This window comes from Pinus tabuliformis, chromosome Q (assembly GCF_031772625.1).
Source record: "Pinus tabuliformis cultivar Carrire ecotype Pingquan chromosome Q, CPIR1, whole genome shotgun sequence".
NCBI lineage: Eukaryota > Viridiplantae > Streptophyta > Pinopsida > Pinales > Pinaceae > Pinus > Pinus tabuliformis.
Window position 1 is genome coordinate 110,130,096 of NC_142296.1, and position 18,514 is coordinate 110,148,609.

Consider the following 18,514-nt stretch of genomic DNA (forward strand, 5'->3'; position numbering starts at 1 on the left):
GGAGGAATACAACAGGACATTCTCCCTATGAACTTGTTTATGGGAAAGAAGTCCTGCTCCCCATTGAGTTTCAAGTCAAGACTTTCAAGATGGCAGTTCAGTTGGGGATGAATCTATCAGAAGCCCAAAAGCACAGAATGGAACAGTTGAATGAGCTAGATGAGATCAGACAAGAAGCAATTTTAAGAACTGATCTAGTTCAACATCAAAGAGCTAAGTGGCATGACAGATACATCAAAGAGAAAAAGTTTCAAGAGGGAGATTGGGCACTACTGTTTGATTCCAAGTTTAAAGACTTCAAAGGTAAATTTCAGACCCATTGGCTTGGGCCATATGAGATTGACAAAGTCTTTAGTAATGGAGCGGTAAGAATCAAGACCATTGATAAATTTCAAACTCCTCTCATTGTGAATGGCCACCGATTGAAAATTTATCATAAGCCACTCTCAAAAGAGGAATTTGTCAAAATGTTTCAAGAGAATTCTGCAATAAGGCTGGTGAAGAAGAATCCTTCTTCCCCACCAGCCTAGCCTTTGTTTCTTTCAGTTAAAAAAAAAAAATTGTATAAGCCTGAAAACCAATCACAGATTGGCGGTCTTATACAGAAAATGTAGAGTGAAAATCAGGGACACCTGACACTCTATATTTTCCAAAAAAAAAAATCTTCTCTCCTTCTTTTTCCATCTTCACTCCACTTCATTTGCCATTCCACTCCATCTCCATCTCATTTTCATTTCACTTCACTCCGCTTCATCTCACTCCATTTCATTCATTTCATTCCATTTCATCAATAAATGTCCCTTTCAGGACCATTTTCACTCAGTTAGTTATTATCTAACTATCTTTGTTCAGCTAAGTGGGTGCTGTGTCAGTTTCCGCAGCTGGTAGCAGTTTCCGCAGCCAGAAGCAGTTTCCGCAGCCACCACTCTGTTTTTCAAATCCACAGTCAAAATGTTAGTGCAATAATCATGAAAATGCAGGTGTGATTGAGCATATGCTATGAAGACATGGAGCATCTCCAGATATCAATAAAGAGTAGTTGGTTAAAAGCTAATGAGCAAAAAATGACAAGGTTTCCAAAGGTATGAGAAAAAATTTCTTTCAAATAGCAATTAAAGTCACGATTAGACATAGTTCTCAAACCATAAAAGCTCTACTATGTGCAATGATCGTCACGATAGCTCCATTACCCACTACCATCCCACGATATTATTCCGCACACCATGCATTCATTTCTTAACGGTCTCATGATTGATTTTTGGGTTTAAACTCATAGTCGACTGCACTTTCATACACCACCTGTAATCATGAGATGTGACCTATCTCATTACGGCTCCTCTCCACCACATTTTCCGCAGCCATTCATTAAAACGTGTAACATTTCGTACGCAGCCGTTTAATTCAAAATCCTGAATTCACTCCATTTCCTTACCATTCTATTAAGACCATCTTCTTCACATACGTCTGCACTTCGTCTTGTGAACTCACCACGGCTGCTCATCCTCTGTTTCGCTTGTAATTCCGAAACACTCCCGTTACCTGCTATCCATCTACCGATTACAGCCACTGTGTTTTTGCCATAAACCCTGCAACCGAGCCACCTTCCCTCTGCTAAACCCTCACATGCAATTGAATTTTCAGTTGAAAGTCAAAACAGAGGAAAGAATGGGATGATTACTAAGGGTAGAACCAGAAGGACCTAAATATTTAGAAGGTTACCCTCAAGAAAAATATTTGCTGAAGAAAGAAAAATGGTTACGCTTCATCCAAAAATTTAAGGGCCATAATAAAGAGGTAACCAAAGCCTTTGCACGGTCTTTCGATGGCCAGATGGTGGAAATTGGAGACTTAAAGCTCACGGTCACTGAAGCAACAGTAGCAGCTGCCACAGGCTTACCCCAGGAAGGTGAGCGATGGTTTAAAAACAAAAGCGTGGATGAACAGGCATGGAGAATTATGCTACGAAACCCAGGTATGGACATCACTGTGTTTACAAAAGGAATTCCTGTTCATGCATTGAAAGAAGAATGGGCCAGCCTACTGTTAGTTATCCAAAAGTTTATCACTTGCGAAGGATGCTTTGGTTCAATGTACATGTACCATGCTAGATTATTGATGAACTTCTTAGAGAGTCAAACTCTTAATTTTCCTTATTTCTTACTGTTGAGTTTGAAAAAGATGAGTACTACAGTCCAAAAGCACATAGGAAATATAGAACCTCATCTATATCATCATGGACTTGTAAAGATTCTCATTGAAGACCAACTAAAGAAAAACAAAGATACCTGGGAACAATTCTTAATAAGAAATTACTTTCAAGAGCCATCTGAGGCACTTGAAAGTAGTACACCAAAGACACCGAGAAGGAGTAGGAGAAAAGAAAAGAGTGCCATAGTCCAAGACTCTCCTACTACCGAAACTCAAGAAGTTGGTCAAAAAGAAAAAGGAAACAGAACTAAGGACAAGAAACAGAGAAAATTGAAAGGCAAAAGAAACATAGAAGAAGTCTATCAATCACCTGAGCCATCTATAGAGGAGGACTATCAAACATTGTCTGAGAGATTAGTGCATCTTCAAGAACAGGCTGCTATAGCAAAGAAGAAGGAAAAAGGAAAACAGAGCATAGAAGAAGGGAGTACTAGTCCACCGTATTTGAGAAGAAGCAACAGGCTTAGAGGAAGGGGGAGTAAAACACAAGTAAAATGGCCCCACTTCATTGACTTGGGTGGGGAAACACCTGAGAAACCTCCAGCTGGCCGTAGTCCACCTCGTCCTCAGCCAAGTATTGAAACTAGTCCTCCACATGTTGATGAAAGCCCTTCTCGGCCAGAGCTAGAAAGCAGTCCTCCTCCTCCACAAGACTTTGAAGTCAGTCCAAGAAAAACACCCGAAATAGATCCCAGTCAACAGGAGGTGTATGACTACCTCGAATCTTTAGAAAAGACAGCTGCAGGCCCGAGTACCACTCTGCCCCACATGACACCAGATGCACAAGTCCAATCCTTAAAGCAAGAAGTGTTTGAATTAGAGGTTCTAAACAGGCATATCAAGCAAGAAAATGAAGCACTTAAGGAGCAGAGAAAAGTAGATAAAATTATTCATGATAATACTATGCTTCATTTGGGACTATGGCAAAAGAAGAACAAGAAACTAAAGAAAAAGTGCAGAAAATTGATCAATCTCAAATTCAGATGTCTGATAAGGAAACCCAGGATGGTGGTAGCACCAAGAAAGAAGAAAAGAGGACTAGATGTCCTAGCAGAGGCTTCAAAACATATGGATTAAAGGGGAATGACTAAAATTTTGGTTGCATGAGGACATGCAACACCTTCACAGTGGGGGTATGTTGAGTCCCAAACTTGCATCTTCCCTATACACCTTTCCAGCCTTCTTTTCCATTTACTTGACCCACCAAGCTATCAAATCATTGCGTATTAGTTTAAAAAGAGCTTATAAAATGGTTTCCTAACTATGTTTGTGACTTCTATTTGATTTAGATTTTTGTTCAATCAATTGCTGAAACTTGTCACTTTCTGCAGCCAGCTCAAGTTTCCGCAGCCATTTTGTTGAATACTATGTTACAGGTGTCCAATGGAGAATTCGGCCACATGGGCAAGCTGCAAATGACATGTACATGGAGCGTGTCCCCTTGGTTCAGGCGAATCACTCATAAACAGCCATGGTCAAAGACGGTCAAAGGAGTGGTCAAACCAAGAGTTTTGCGGTGGCACGGCTCTGTTTTGCCCACGTGAAGTTTTGCGTGGCAAGTTCCTCAATATCCGGAGGTGTGCTAACACCTGTGGATCAATCCGTGAACCAAATCGAACAGCCACCACTCCATAGATTTATTTGTCATGATTACCATACTGCTAGATCTCAGGACGTGAAGATTTACGTGTTTCTTTGGCAACGTAGAATTTAGGAATCAGTTATAGCATCTTCAGTTATAAATAACGCGTTATCATACACTTGATAGTTAGCTTTTCATATGTAATTTTGACTGTTGTTACGAGCCCACTGTGTCGTGCTTTACCTTTGTTTTATGACTGCACTTTAATATATGAGAAGACAATGTTCTTAAGTTCAATTTGTGACTGAGTATTGATTGGCCGAGGTTGCAGAGGGCCCCTGTACACCAAGGCTCTATATCTACAATATAGTTTCTCGCTTTCTTTCATTATGTCACTGCTTTCATAATCATTTACTTGTATATTATTCATGTTAACTGCTGTCCATATTTCCTTTTATGCTTTCTCATGATTGTTAGCTGATCAGTATTTTTCTTTCAGGTTCTTGTAGGCAGCCCGGGCAAATTACATAGTTTTAATGACTAATGACATGAGATCATCTTGTCCTTTCTGCTGATTCATTTTCTGAGTTTTAATTCCAACATTGTCATTTCTTTCAGTTCTGCTTTGCTTATTTACTTTTATGCAATTTAGATATCATATTACTCATTTGTTTATGATTTCCTTCCTATAGCCAAGCGACTCAAATAGTAAGGAATCAGAATATTACTTGATGTAGTATGATTTAGTTTCCTTTTCTGCAAGTTAGTGATTGGATTACTTATGTCATTTTCAGGGATTGAAGTATGAATAAGTAGTTTAATCTTTGTTTCATTTTATGCAATTTCATTTCCTGCAATTTAGATATCATATTACTCAATTTGTTTATGATTTCTTCCTATAGCCGGAGCGAGTCGAAAGGTGAAGAGTCAGAATATGAGTTGAAGTAGTGTGATTTAGTTTGCTTTGCTTACAGTCTTTGAATTGCTTTGAGTTTAGTTTTTATTTTCTTTTTATACAGCAGTAAGGATATTGGGCTTCATTGTCACTAGTTCACTGTTTTGGTACATTTTTATTTTCTTTTGAGAATTGATTTCATCACAGCCAGTTTGAAACCTTTTTTAGAACTTTAAAGTTTGGAAAATCATTGTAGAAATCACCATTGCCATCCATACTTGACTTTCAATTATGCCATCTCACATTAGGGGATCAACAGAAGATAAACCCAAAAACAAACCAAAAACTCAAAAACGACAAAGAACTAAGAAATCGGTTATCTTGCATATATAGTGCACTTCACTTCAGCAGTTTACGACTCTCGGATTGACATTTTGAATAGAAATTTAGGACACACTAAATTGACCAAACAAGAGGTTCAAGCAAAACTATTACTATTGTATTTGTTGTGTGTGAGGCTCAAATTGAGCTCACTGTTGTAAAACTATGTTCTGAAGACATAATAGAGAGGCCACCACTGAAGGCTGGACCAGGAGATGTAGCCCAAGAGTATTGGGTAAACTCATTAAATTTGTTGTGTTTTGTGTTGCTTATTATGTTTTGTTTACTTCTTCATTGTCTGTGTATTTCACAATCTTATCGATCCATTGCATAAAATAACATAGACACATCCAAGCACATGAGTCTGTAATACCTTATTAAATGTATTATATCTCATTATCAGATCAATTAACCACTAAAGTGATATTGAACTACTAAAGCTAGATGAGAAAGGTGGGCCTATCAGTCTTTCAACCAAGATTATGCTTAGAGGTGAGTTAGTTAAATGCAAATATAGTCCTAAAATGCAAATGCAAGATGAGATATTACCTTTAGTAAAATTGTTAAATATATTAGGCACATAGAGACAAATTACAATGATATTCAACCAAGTGCTCGAATCAATATTCAATGAAAATCTTCAGTAAAAGAGGGATGCTCAATGAAATAAGATAGAAGGTGCCAAAATGTTATTAAGATAAAAAAATTACTCATGAAATAACCATAAACGTCTAATAATTCTCAAGGGATATGCCAATGTGCCAAATAGATACAAAAGAGAAGAGAATAAAAAAAATTAGCAATTATTTGGATTCTAAAGATTACTCTTATTATGATTGTGATTATTAATTTAGCGCTATAAACTTAGATAGGAAGTTTGCTTGCAATACACAATTATTAGTTACACTTTAGTGCGAAAGATATTTCCACAAGAGCACAAGAAATAATGTCATTGATTATCTTTAGAGATGTTCCTAAAAACCAATTTCACAAAAGATGTGTCTAGCAGTCATATAAATAGCACATGCACTAGTGTTTTTCAATGTTAATGAAAGGAACATTCACTACCTTGAGAATCGATGATATGCAATAATGATGTAAATTAGAAATACTCACAAATATCACTTTTTGATTTATGTTGATAACAACAAGAGTATTTGTTAGGGCAACATGTCACTCATGGTGATTTTCTTAAAGGAAAAGGAGCTAATGGATGTCAAAGAGAGAAATCCTTGTTCAAGAAAAACAAGAGGTCTACAAGAAGCGAGCTTCTAGCAAAAATTCTTGTAAAAAATGAAAGAAGTGGAGTCACCACTTGAACATGAATCTAACTCTAAAATCCAAAAGGAAAAAACTGAAAGGTTAGTAAAGGACTAGGAAAAGAAAAAAATCTATCCCCAAGTCAGGGAAAAGCAAGTGGATATCACGGAGGGTTTCGTATTTGATAAAAAATGAATGCTTACTAGAATGTAATTTGTTTAACCAAGATCTAAGAGCATGGTTAAGAAACCTACTTGGATTTCTTCTAGTATAAGTTCTTGTAAGAGGATGAATAAGTGGAGTAGCCACCCAAATAGGAAACTAACCCAAATGTCCAGGTGCTAAAGGTGCATATAGAAAAGTGATGGTGAACAAGATGATGAGAAAATTAGAATATTGGTGAGAATGATGAAATATGGATAAAATGAAAAGATGATGAAGAGAATTTCGTTGAAGCCCCAAGAACAAGATAAATCTGTGCCCGACAATGACACCAGAAAATGTTGTTGCCCAAACCGTACAGGAAAGATGCGATAATGCTCAGGGTGGCGGTTGTCACTCTAATCCTCGCCCTCTCCATTCTATTTGTATCCCAATAGCAATCTATGAGGAGTAGTCCCTATGAAATGTGAAAATGAAAAGACCTGTTGCTAACCAAAAAAGTCTGGGAGACATAACAGAATGGCCTAGCAACTTGGTTAATTTAGCAAGCTTAAGGATTATATTAGATTATCTTGAGATACCAGTGCCTTAATGGAGTCAAAATATTGGATGAATAGTTGTTGCTTCAGGATGCTTCACTATCTATATGAGATGCAACACCTAACAACTAGGTGAGATGTAGGATCTTGGTATATTTTAAATTATATGCCTAATTAGGTGAAGTCCTCCTCCTAGTTATTTTGGAGCTAGTATCTAGAGTAGGTTGTGAGAGAATCCAAGGGGAAGCGAGCAAACACTTGGTTAATGATACCTCCCCTTAGGTTCTAACCACCCGATGCCTCCGACGCTACAGAGATTGTGGCTCTAAGGAATGCAAGGTCACCATGTTAACCACTAAAGTGATGTTGAACTCCTAAATCTAGATGAGAAAGGTGGGTCTATCAGTCTTTCAACCAAGCTTATGCTTGGAGGTGAGTTAGTTAAATGCAAATCTAGTCCTAGAATGAAAATGTAGGATGAAAGATTACCTTTAGTCAAATTGTTAAATATCTTAGGGACATAGAGACAAATTACAATGATATTAAACCAAGTGCTCAAATCAATATTTAATGATAATCTTCACTAAAAGAGGGATGCTCAATGAAATAAGATATAAGGTGCCAGAATGTTATCAAGATGAAAATAATTACTCATGAAATAACCATAAACATCCAATAATGCTCAAGGAATATGCTAATGTGCCAAATAGACACAAAACAGAAGAGCATAAACAAAATAAGCAATTATTTGGATTCTAAAGATTACTCTTATTATGATTATGATTATTAATTTAGCGCTATAAACTTAGAGAGGAATTTTGCTTGCAATACTAAATTATTAGTTACACTTTATTACGAAAGATATTTCCACAAGAGCACAAGAAATAATGTAACTGATTATCTTTAGAGATGCTCCTTAAAACCAATTTCACAAAACATGTGTCTAGCAGTCCTTTAAATAGCACACGCACTAGTGTTTTTCAATGTTAATGAAAGGAACATTAACTACCTTGAGAATCAATGATATGCAATATTTTTGGCAATTAGAAATACTCACAAATATCACTTTCTGATTTATGTTGATGACAACAAGTGTATTTGTTAGGGAAACAAGCTTGTATTATGATAGATTTGCCATTTTGACCCAAGAATACAAAATCTCTTTAGGAGAAAATGGATAAGATTACAAACAATGAGTTGCAAAAGCTAGAATTAGGCAACAAATAAGTCAATACCAATGATCATAACAATCCTCCAAATCAATGGGAAATCAAGCAATGAGTGAGACTAATAATGTAAGGGGCTTACAAATGAGACAAGATGACTGTGAATTATCTTTCATACCACTTTTGTGTTTACTTTAAAAAATTTCAATGATTATACCATACCTTTAATTAGCTTAGGATTCCTCAAAATTTGTTGAAATACCAAATAACGTACTAATCCCAACAATGCAAACAACTTTCCAAATTGATAAGATGACTGGTGATTAGTTTTTAGGCCACTGTTAGATGTATTGTACCATTGCAAACAATGCATTATTAGGCTGCAAATGAAATAGTGGTAGACAAGGAAGGAGGAGGCAAACCACTAGGCCTTATGGCCTTTTTGGTGTCTAATTGGTCTAATGAGATTCCTCCAATAGGAATTCCCTCCTACAATCACAAAAATTATCTCTAAGACCACATGAGACCCTTGCAAAATGAACTGTCAATGCCCATAAATCACAACTAACTCAATATAGGCCTAAAATGAGGATTACAAGGAGATTGGTGAAGGCTAGGAGGCAAATGATGAGGGATTAAAGCCTTGGGAGGGAAATGATGAGCTTAAGGAGGGAGAAGAAGGGCAAGTTCCTAGGCTACAAGGCATAAGAAGCCTGCAACAGAGGGTGGAAGCCATTTAGGGCTGATGACAGGGGATTAGAGGCTCACGACAAGGATACGCAAGGCCTTATGGCCTGTGAAAAGGGGAAAGGAGAGGCCCTAGGCCTGCGATTGCTAGGAGAAAGACCTAATAGGGTTGTTGTTCAAGGTTTGAGGCTTCAATAAGGTTGAGACTTCATCAGAGAAGGAAATCAGGGTTGTGGCAAGGGTTAGAGGAGGCTCAACTAGGCCTTGGAGGACTAAAAATTCATGAACCCCCTGCAATCACCAAATATAGGTTAGAAAACACAAAAAATGATCTTGAAATTGCAAGATATTATTTTGTAGGGTCTGCGGCCCTCTTTTTTTGGGTCGTGCATTGAGGCTTTAGGGCCTTAGTAGGTTAGATCAAGGTCTCTAAGGCTTGATTCAACTCTCCTCTTGCTGAAGAATTTGTCGAAAAGCCTGCTAGACGTCTTGCCTTGGAGGAGAAACCATTGAAACCCTAGCCCTAGGGCTAGTTCCTCCACAAAAAAATCTAACCTCCTTTTGTGGCTTGAGAATTTTCCTGCAGAAAATGAAAAGAAATTTTCCCAAAACCCCAAAACCCCTTAAACTATACAAAGTAAAAAATTTAAAATACAAGGGTTAGATTTAATTCACAAATATTTACAATATTTACAAATTAAATTTATAATCTCACATTAGCAAAATAATTCATTTTAGCCCAAGATCAAAATAAAAATTATTCTTTGACAATATTAAAATAAAATTTATGGATGGATAATTTCCTAAGATAACCAAGCCAAAACCCTCTTGAAAAATAATTTACCAAAATGAAAGCTTAGAGCCCAAACAAGGTTAGCTCTTCTCCATAGTCTATGAACTTGGAGCCTGTTACATAGTATTTTGTCACCGACCCCGCATCCCCTAATACTGGGTAGAGTCAGTCCTTGAATGGCATCCGTTATGTGTCATACATCAAAATATGTGTCCACATCTTCCACATCACTCAAGAATATCAACCATGGTCATTAATCTTGAAGTTGACCCCTTTTTTTACCTATGTTTCATGATCGTCGCAGGGCATCAATATCCTGTCTGCGACAATGGACCAAAGTGAACCAGAACCTCGCGACACCATCGCAAGAGTACATCTATTCTCTATGACGGTAGGATTTTAGGGATCAACGCAAGTCATTAGTATCCTGCTTGCAACGATAGCTCTAAACACATTGTTGCCTCGTGATGTCGTCTCCAAGTCTTAGTGTTTTACTCGCGACGACCCAGATATGGCGAATTAGTTCAAACAGAATGCTTCTAGGTGGTTTTGGAACTAGTTGTTGGGTCAAGGAATTTTGCCTTTCCTCATTTGAGATGGTGGTTCCGCCTTTTGAGTAACCTCCCATGAAGATAAGCTCTCTCTCCTTAGTTTATGGAGGCTCCTCCTCTTATATAAGCATCCTCCATTGCTATGATCAACTAGTTTTTTTGGTGTGAGCAAATTAGCTAGTTCTTAGTGTTGGATTGATAGTTTGCAGTGTGAATTGTTGATAGTCTAGAAATTGGTTGTGGATTGCCTTAGCCTTATATTAGTGCTTTTGGGTGAGAGAGAGAGTCATCAGCCTTTTTGGGAGACCTTTTGAGAGTGAATGCTTGTGGAGACATACTAACTAGACCCTTCAAGGAAGCTTGCGACGTCAAGGCATGGTTGTAAGCTTTACTTTTGCTCATATTAATACAATCAATGGTTGTTTCCTATATCATGTATGAAATATATTTAATAGCTTATGGTTCCTTGAATCTCTAAGTAAATAGTTCATTGTTTATGAGAGTTTTTTCAGCGTAATTCACATGATATTTCATTTGTCGACGCGTTTCGAACCAACCAGTGTGGTTCATCGTCAAGACAAGTTGAAGAATCAGATCCAACTTTGCATGTTAAATAGTCAGAGCAGAACCTCCAATGACTATAATTCTTGATCAGGTAACAACTATAATGACTAACGGCTAAATTTGACTGGGAAACGGTTAGTTGGACTGGACTTGGGGCATAACCATATTTAATTAAAATAAGTTAATTTAATTGAATATTAAAATGATAGTTAGTTATATAATTATTAAATTAGAAGTCAAAAGGATATATGAAATTACATAGAGGTTTTAACTATTTTATAAAATTTTATTATATCTATATATATATATATATATATATATTAAAATAGATTAATTTAAATGATTATTAAATTAATAGTTAGTTAAAAAATGTATTAACTATTTAATGAAAATATATAAATATTATAAACTATAATAATTTAAATATTTAGATTTAATTAATTGTTTATTTAATTGTTAAATCATAGATTGATTTCAATATTAAAGTAATTATTTTTCTTTTATTAATTAAGTTAAAATTATTATTATAAAACAATAGCATAAACTAAATGCTATTAAAATACCTTATTCAAAGAACAAAGGCCAAAGGATACAAGAACAAGCTATAAACAAGGGAGGGGAGGAAGGGAAGAAAACGACTAGGAAGAGAGTGCTGGGACCCAACAACTACTGATCTTCTAGCCATCCTCTCTATTGAGATTGCTCGAACTTTTTCAATCTCAAGGGCTTCCCTAAATTCCGGTGATGGAACTGCGAAACTCTAGCAATAACACTAGCTTCCTCAATACAAACATGATGTTTGGTTTTCTCCGCATGTTCTGCTAAAGCGGAAGACTTGGTTCTCCTATGTTTAAGGTCAGCTGCGTGCTCACTAATCCTTTGATTAATGGAGCGACCAGTCTCACCAATATAGGGGGTCCCACAGGAACAAGGGATAATATATACCCCTTTCATATCCTTAGGGTCAATAGGATCCTTCACTGATCTGAGGGACTTACGAATGGTGTTAAGGGGTCTAAAGGTCGAGGGGACATTATGCTTCTTAAGAATCCTCGCAATCTTATCAGTGGTCCCCTGAACAAACGGAAGATGGACACTTGGAATCTGCTCCTTCGGTTCTCTTTTAGTTAACGAATTCTTGGCAGCTTTGAGGAAAGCTTTCTGACCCATGTATCTACTATAACCATTCTCAACAAAGATATCAAGGAGATGGGATTTCTCCTTCTCAAAGCTCTTTTCATCAGAGATCCTTAGGGCACGAGTAGCAAGGGTGTTGAGAACACCCAACTTCTGAGCCGGGAAATGGTGGGAACTGGCATGACGATACTGATCCATATGTGTTTTCTTTCGAAGCACTTGGTGGGAGAGGGAACCATCACCATTCTTAGAAATAAGAATATCAAGGAAAGGGAGGCAACCATCGACTTCTTGTTCCTTGGTGAAATTAATTCTCTATTATGTGTTTCGTTGTTCTCTTATGTTGTTTCAGGTGAATCACTCATCAAGGAGAAGGAAACGATAGCTGGAGCAGCGTAACGAAGACTGCATCGAACACTAGCATAAGGTAGGCTCTTTCAATGATGACTATTTAAGGAATTAGTTGTTGTATTTGTCTTGTTGTGACTAGACCCACTCTAGGGCTAGAGGGGTTGTCTCTGTCCGCAGAGGGAACTTACCTACATCACAAGTTAGCGACTTTGCTGGGGAGTCCTTTATGTGTTGTCTCTTGTTTTGCTCTTGTTTTGTTTTTGATTGAATTACATAGTGTCTCTTGGTTTTGGGACTGAACTATTAGTGTTATGAATCACTTGAGTGGATCTGGTAGTCCACCTCACTGTCTGAGTGATAAGCTTGGTGTCTTTCAGCTGCTTTTGCCTTGTTTTGCCTCTTAATTAAGATCGTCATTGTTTAGCTCTTAACAGCTGCGACGAATCGCCCCTGTCCTCTTTGACCAAGCTGTACGTCGCGGATATCCCGTCATACAGCTGCGACGATTCCTGAAATCAGACTGTCGCCGAAGACAGGTGTACTCTTGCGAAGACGTCGCTTAGTTTCTAAAGTCGTGCCTGCAACGATTTGGCTTTTGTCTCAAGTTGCTAGTCTAACCCCTGTGATGATTCCTGTAGGGTTTCTTTTCACAGCCCTGCCTCCTGAATATGCTAGTGTAGCTTTTCCTCTACTGTCTCTTACATCTTATCAAGCTTGTTTTGACTGTGTTTGCTAAGGCATATCCTTCTTGGTTCCGTTTGTCTGAGTTTTGAGTTTTTGGGCTGTGTGACCTAAGTCTTTTAAGGTTTCGTCCAGATGTCACTTGTTTTGGGTTGCTTGTCCTTCCAAGATTCTAAACTACATCCACAACCACTTATTGGCTGGTTTGAAATTGTTTCCTTACTGCTTCAATTGCAATGTCTTCTTTCGACATGGATGAGACGAGTCCCGTTACTAGTGAAGAGAACCTTGTGTCAAGCGGAAAAATTCCTCTTCCCTTGGAAGGATTCCCTTTTAACACTCCTCTTGGCATGTCATTACCATTGCGCTATCGTGCCTTGTTGGATGTCATGAGTTCCACATTGTTATAGCTCCAAATCTTACTCTTATGGTTTGTGATGCTGCACTCATGGTCTAGGGCAACCCCTCCTTCCAGACTTGGTCCAAAAATTTAAAAAACAGTGTTTTATCCCTTATACGTGACATTTCCCTGAGTTAAACGCGTGTATACGCGGGTAGGCATATACCCAACCCACGTATATGTATTAAAAGACTTAAAAAAAATAAAACTCCTTAATTTCGAGCGGAGATCGCGGGTTTTACCTGCTGATCACCTGTTAGTGCCCGTGGCCCAACTGTTCCCAACCAACTCTCAACTAAAAAACTACTTTGGGAGAAGTATAAAAAGGCTTCAATGGGAAGGGCTAAAGGGGGAGAGAAGAGAGAGAAAGGTTATTATGCTGAGATTTTTCCCTGACCAGGTCTGAAGATCCTTGTGCCTCCTGCACTTCCCCCATTTGTACAGGAAACCCTTGTTTCCTTGTGTGTTGATGTCCATCCACTACTTGTGATATCATGGAGTAAGTCATGGAAGGAGTTTGTTAAAGTTTTGAGGCTGGACGAATCCAGAAGAAGGCTTTGCTTGGAGCTTGTGAAAGGACGACTCAGGTGAAATTATTCCTTTTCTGTACTTTATTTGTCTATAATAAAAGAAACACATGTCTTGGTTCCTGATATAAATCTTCTTCATGTTTATGATATTCATGTTAGAATTCATATGTGAATGGTTGTTTAAATTTCATAACTAACTACCTTTCTTTATGACATGAAGATGGTTTCTTTATAAGGTTTTGTCCATATACTGTTATGCTCTCCGGAATTGGTTGTTTTGCAGGACAAAGGAGCAAAAGGAACTCGAAGAAGGGTTTGGACCCTAAAGGACCTTCTCAAACGTAGGGCCTAAGGTACGCCCCTTATCATATAATTTGCTTATATTAGCATAATGGCTATGTGAATGTGTGTTTCTCTGTATAGAAAACTTTCAGTCTGTTAGGGTTTCAACCCAAAAGCCCTAGGGGAACATTTCCCTTAACAGAATTGGCGACTATACTGGGGACAACACTGTTGTTGTTCCTAGTTTGGGTGTTTTCAAGCCAATCAGGGCTCAGCTGCCTGTTTTCTTGCTGTTGCTGTGTGGTCTGTTCTTAAATTGTAAGTTTTGCCAGTTTCTTTAGTTTGTTTTTTATTTTTCTTGAAATATTTTATATACGCTGTTTTTCTTAGTTACAGAAGCGTATATACACATGTTTCCTTAAGTTAACCCGCGTATACGCAGGTTTCCTTAGGCACAGTTGCGTATACACACAATCTGTACATAAGTACAGTCGCGTATATCTTGCAATTTTCAAGATTTTTAAATCTTTTTGTCTCTGAAGGTCTATCTGCTGGTTTGATTCAGTCTTAAATAGTCACTTTCCAGTATCAGTTGTTAGTTTTACAGAAAGCATCTTGTTCCAAATTCTCTCTGATTGTAAGAAGTATTGGTATTGTTTTTGTTGTTGCAAGCATCATCGTTTTTTTTGCTTAAGCACGCAAGATTTCTTGCTTGGAATCTTGGCTGCTCTGATTCATTAGGGTAGGAAGATTGATCTCAATCTTTGTGTTAAATCTTGCTTTTGGTGAGTTTTTGTTTGCTTGACAAAACTGCTTTTTGTGACCATCCACTTCTTTGTTTCATGAAAGTTGTTGATTGGTACTTTCTTTAAATTCGTCTTTTTGATCTTTTTGGTCTTTGTTGCCAAAGCTTTCATTGCTACTTTTGATTGTTAAGAGGATCCTTAAACATCTCTTTTTGTTGAGTGTTCATCCATTGTGTGGTGTCAACTTGCAAAAGTGTTTGTTGCCTATTCTTCAATCACAAGGTTTCAGTCTTGTTGAGAGCATTTTTGAAAAGATTCTTTTGTTTTTGCTTGTGAAGAAAACCTTTTGAAAAAATTGGTTTTGCTTTCATTGAACTTTGTTTTGATTTGGTTTCCTTTTAATGAATGAAAGTGCTTTTTGTTTGTCTTGGAACTTGTTTTTAGTGTTTAGACGAAATGAATGGTAGCATCTCATATTCCATCTAAACATTCTAAGTGGCAAAATAAAAATTGATAAGCAAGCAACTTTCATTTCTTGATTTTAGAGTAGTTTTGAGTCTTGCATCAGCATATACTTGTTGCATTAGGATAGATTTGCATATCTTTTTAGGCATCCATAGCTTTGTTAATTTTTTTGAGTGTGAAGCGTGAGTTAACGAAAAGAAAAGGAAAATTTGTTTTATTTGAAGTTCCTCTGAACCCTGTAGAGATTTCTTTTCATCGAAAAACGAAAACAAGTGCATTTGCATGTAGTTTGGTTTTTATTAATTTCTTTTGCGTCAAAACACCACTAGTTTCACTTCCGTTTATCCCGTGACTTAAAGAACAACCTATTTTAAAATCAAGCACTAATTAAAATTCACTAAAACTTTTTCTTTATCAAGTTAGATACACCAACAAGTTTTAGGATTTTAGGGCCTTGGATTAGGCGAGTGGAGAGTTAACTCTCCAAGGCCATTTAAACTGTCAAACATAGGAGTTTGAATAGTGAGTGAAAATCCAATAGCATTAGGAAGACCAAGAAAGCTCCGGATCTGGGAGTTAAGCACGAGGGTCTGTGAAGACAGGGAAGAGAGATACCCCCTCTCCTACTTGTCCGAACTTACCTCACGACTGTTCCGCCTGGCTTCTGCGACGAGTTGGTATCCATAGTTGCTACTCCTAGGGATCTACACAGGTGGCTGCGGAGGGGAATCCCGTGGCACCTGAGGTCGACGTTGCATCACTCTCAACGGTACTACTGGAGGGCACCCTTGCGAAGCTTGGGGGCTTGCACCGGTGCAGGCTATTGTTAGGAGGTCAGCGTAACTTCCTCTGTTACCTTCGCTGATAGGACTGGGCCCTCATCATCCCAGACTATCTTTGGAAGGCCCCTTAATTCAATTTCTTGTATTTTGGTGTCTGGTCCTAATCACCCGGAGCGGAAATACTTGGAAGTTGTTTGACTGGATGATATCTTTAGGGACTTTATAGTGTGTGCTCTGTGCTCTTAGTTGGCCTAGCTTTCAATTTTTTGAGTCTTTAGTTAGATCTTAACAAAAAATTCAAAGTGGCTGACCGATCACCTAGATGGTCTCGAAGACTTCGTGGTCTTTCACCACCAAGTTTAGAGCCTTCTCCTAGAAGGCGCAGAGGTAATACTGCTGGTGGGTTTCATCCCACGACAGTTGACACATCGGGGATTGATCCTCCTCTCGGGGGCATTAGTGTTCAAGCAAGGCCTGGCACTTCCGCGGAACAAGAGAGGAACACTCCAGTTCTATCTCGAGTTCTCTTTCAAACAGAGAATAACATAAAGGTAGAAGAACTCTCAGAGTCGTTAGCAGCTCTGAATTCTCCCCTACCATCCAGCCATCCGGAAGTATTACAATACGTCGGGACTCCGATGCATAAACCGGCAAGTCCAGGTCACGTTACGTGCTTACTGTCAATGACCACTACTGGAAGCATGGCTTCTACTACAAGTGCTACAACTATGCAAACTCCAACATCGGTACAGGGGGGAGGAACGATTTCCATCTCCTCTGCTTCTTTTTTTGGATCTTTTGCTAGCACATCTTTAGTTGGGTCTACCTCCATTCCGTCCACGAGTGGAAATTCCCAAACCAATGCTTTTAGTTCTGGATTCTTCCCATTTGGCACCCATTCACAGGGTATTCCATCAGTTCCGTTTAGTGCCACCACGTCCATGATGGGTGGATCAGCTTCATTCCAGGGTTTTCCTTTCGGAAGTGGTCATATACCACATTCCAACCCAACAATAGGATCCATGCCTTTTTCTTCTATAGGACAAAGCAACAATCCTTTCCAAGGTTGGACTAACCCTAGGGTTAGTGGCGCAGGAACTGGGAATCCGTTTTTCGGCCAACAAGGGAATAGGCCGTACTCCACAATTAGTTCATTTCAAAGTATTCCTCCCTTAGCTTCGGCTTGGAATCCGTATCAGGGGTTATCAACTCCTTATAATCCTTTAGGAGGAAACTTTGCTGGTTATGGAGGCTTTGCGGCCGGAGTTGGTCAAACTCCGAATTTTGCTGGATCACAAGGCTTGCCTTTTGGTTCAGCCGGTTCTGCTGGTTACTTCGAGCAACCTAGTGCCTTCCAAAATCCAAGCCAATCTTTTCAGAACTTTGGGAGCTCCGCCCAGTCTGGGTGGAATCCCCAAGGTCCTCCTAGGCTTCCGTTTCTGGCAACTTTGAACTTGCCAGATCTCACTAAGTTAACAAACGATCCAATCAAATACAATCCGGCCTAGCCTTCGGTCCCAACCAAACTCCCTTCAGACATTCCAAAATTCGAAGGGAAGAGTGGTGAAGACCCAGGCGACCATGTAACCACATTCCATTTGTGGTGTTCATCTAACTCCCTTATCGATGACTCGATTAGGTTGAGACTTTTTCAACGCACCTTGACTGGTAATGCGGCCAAATGGTATATAGAGTTGCCAGGGGGCAGCTTTACATCTTTCGCTGACTTAGCTAATATTTTCTTAAATCATTTCCAGTTGCCTGTCCGTTATGATGCCGAAACTAAACTTCTGGCCACTTTTCGTCAGGATAAGGCAACTCACATTTATGACCATATTCAGGAAATGGAGATGGAGAAAGAGGCTCATTAAAGCCAAAATCCCTCCGGAGTACCGTCTCGAATGGTTTTTGAAATCTTTACAACCCGAGATCTCTAAGGATGTCTCCATGTCTGGAGTCTATTCTGAGGAGCAAGCCATTTTTAGGGCCCAACAATTAGAATTGATCTACTCTCAGTCTGGGATCCTACAAAAATACTTTCCAAATGCTCCTGGGTCTAAGGTTGACATAGCCAAGTCGAAGCCAAGTCCCCATGTGGATCGTATCATTGGGTTGGTAGACACAAATGCGGTGAACTTGTTGAACCAATTGCAACAGTTGTCTTTACAAACTGCTTCTAACAACGAATTCACATCGTCTAACCATCCGACTTCCCAAACCTCTTCGATTAATGCCATCCAATCGGATAACCCCAAAGGAAATCAAAATTCCAATGGGAAAAAGAAAGGACGAGGTAAGAAAAAGAACCAGGATGGGAAGGCTGACGCAAATAAATCCGGCAATAATGCTGGT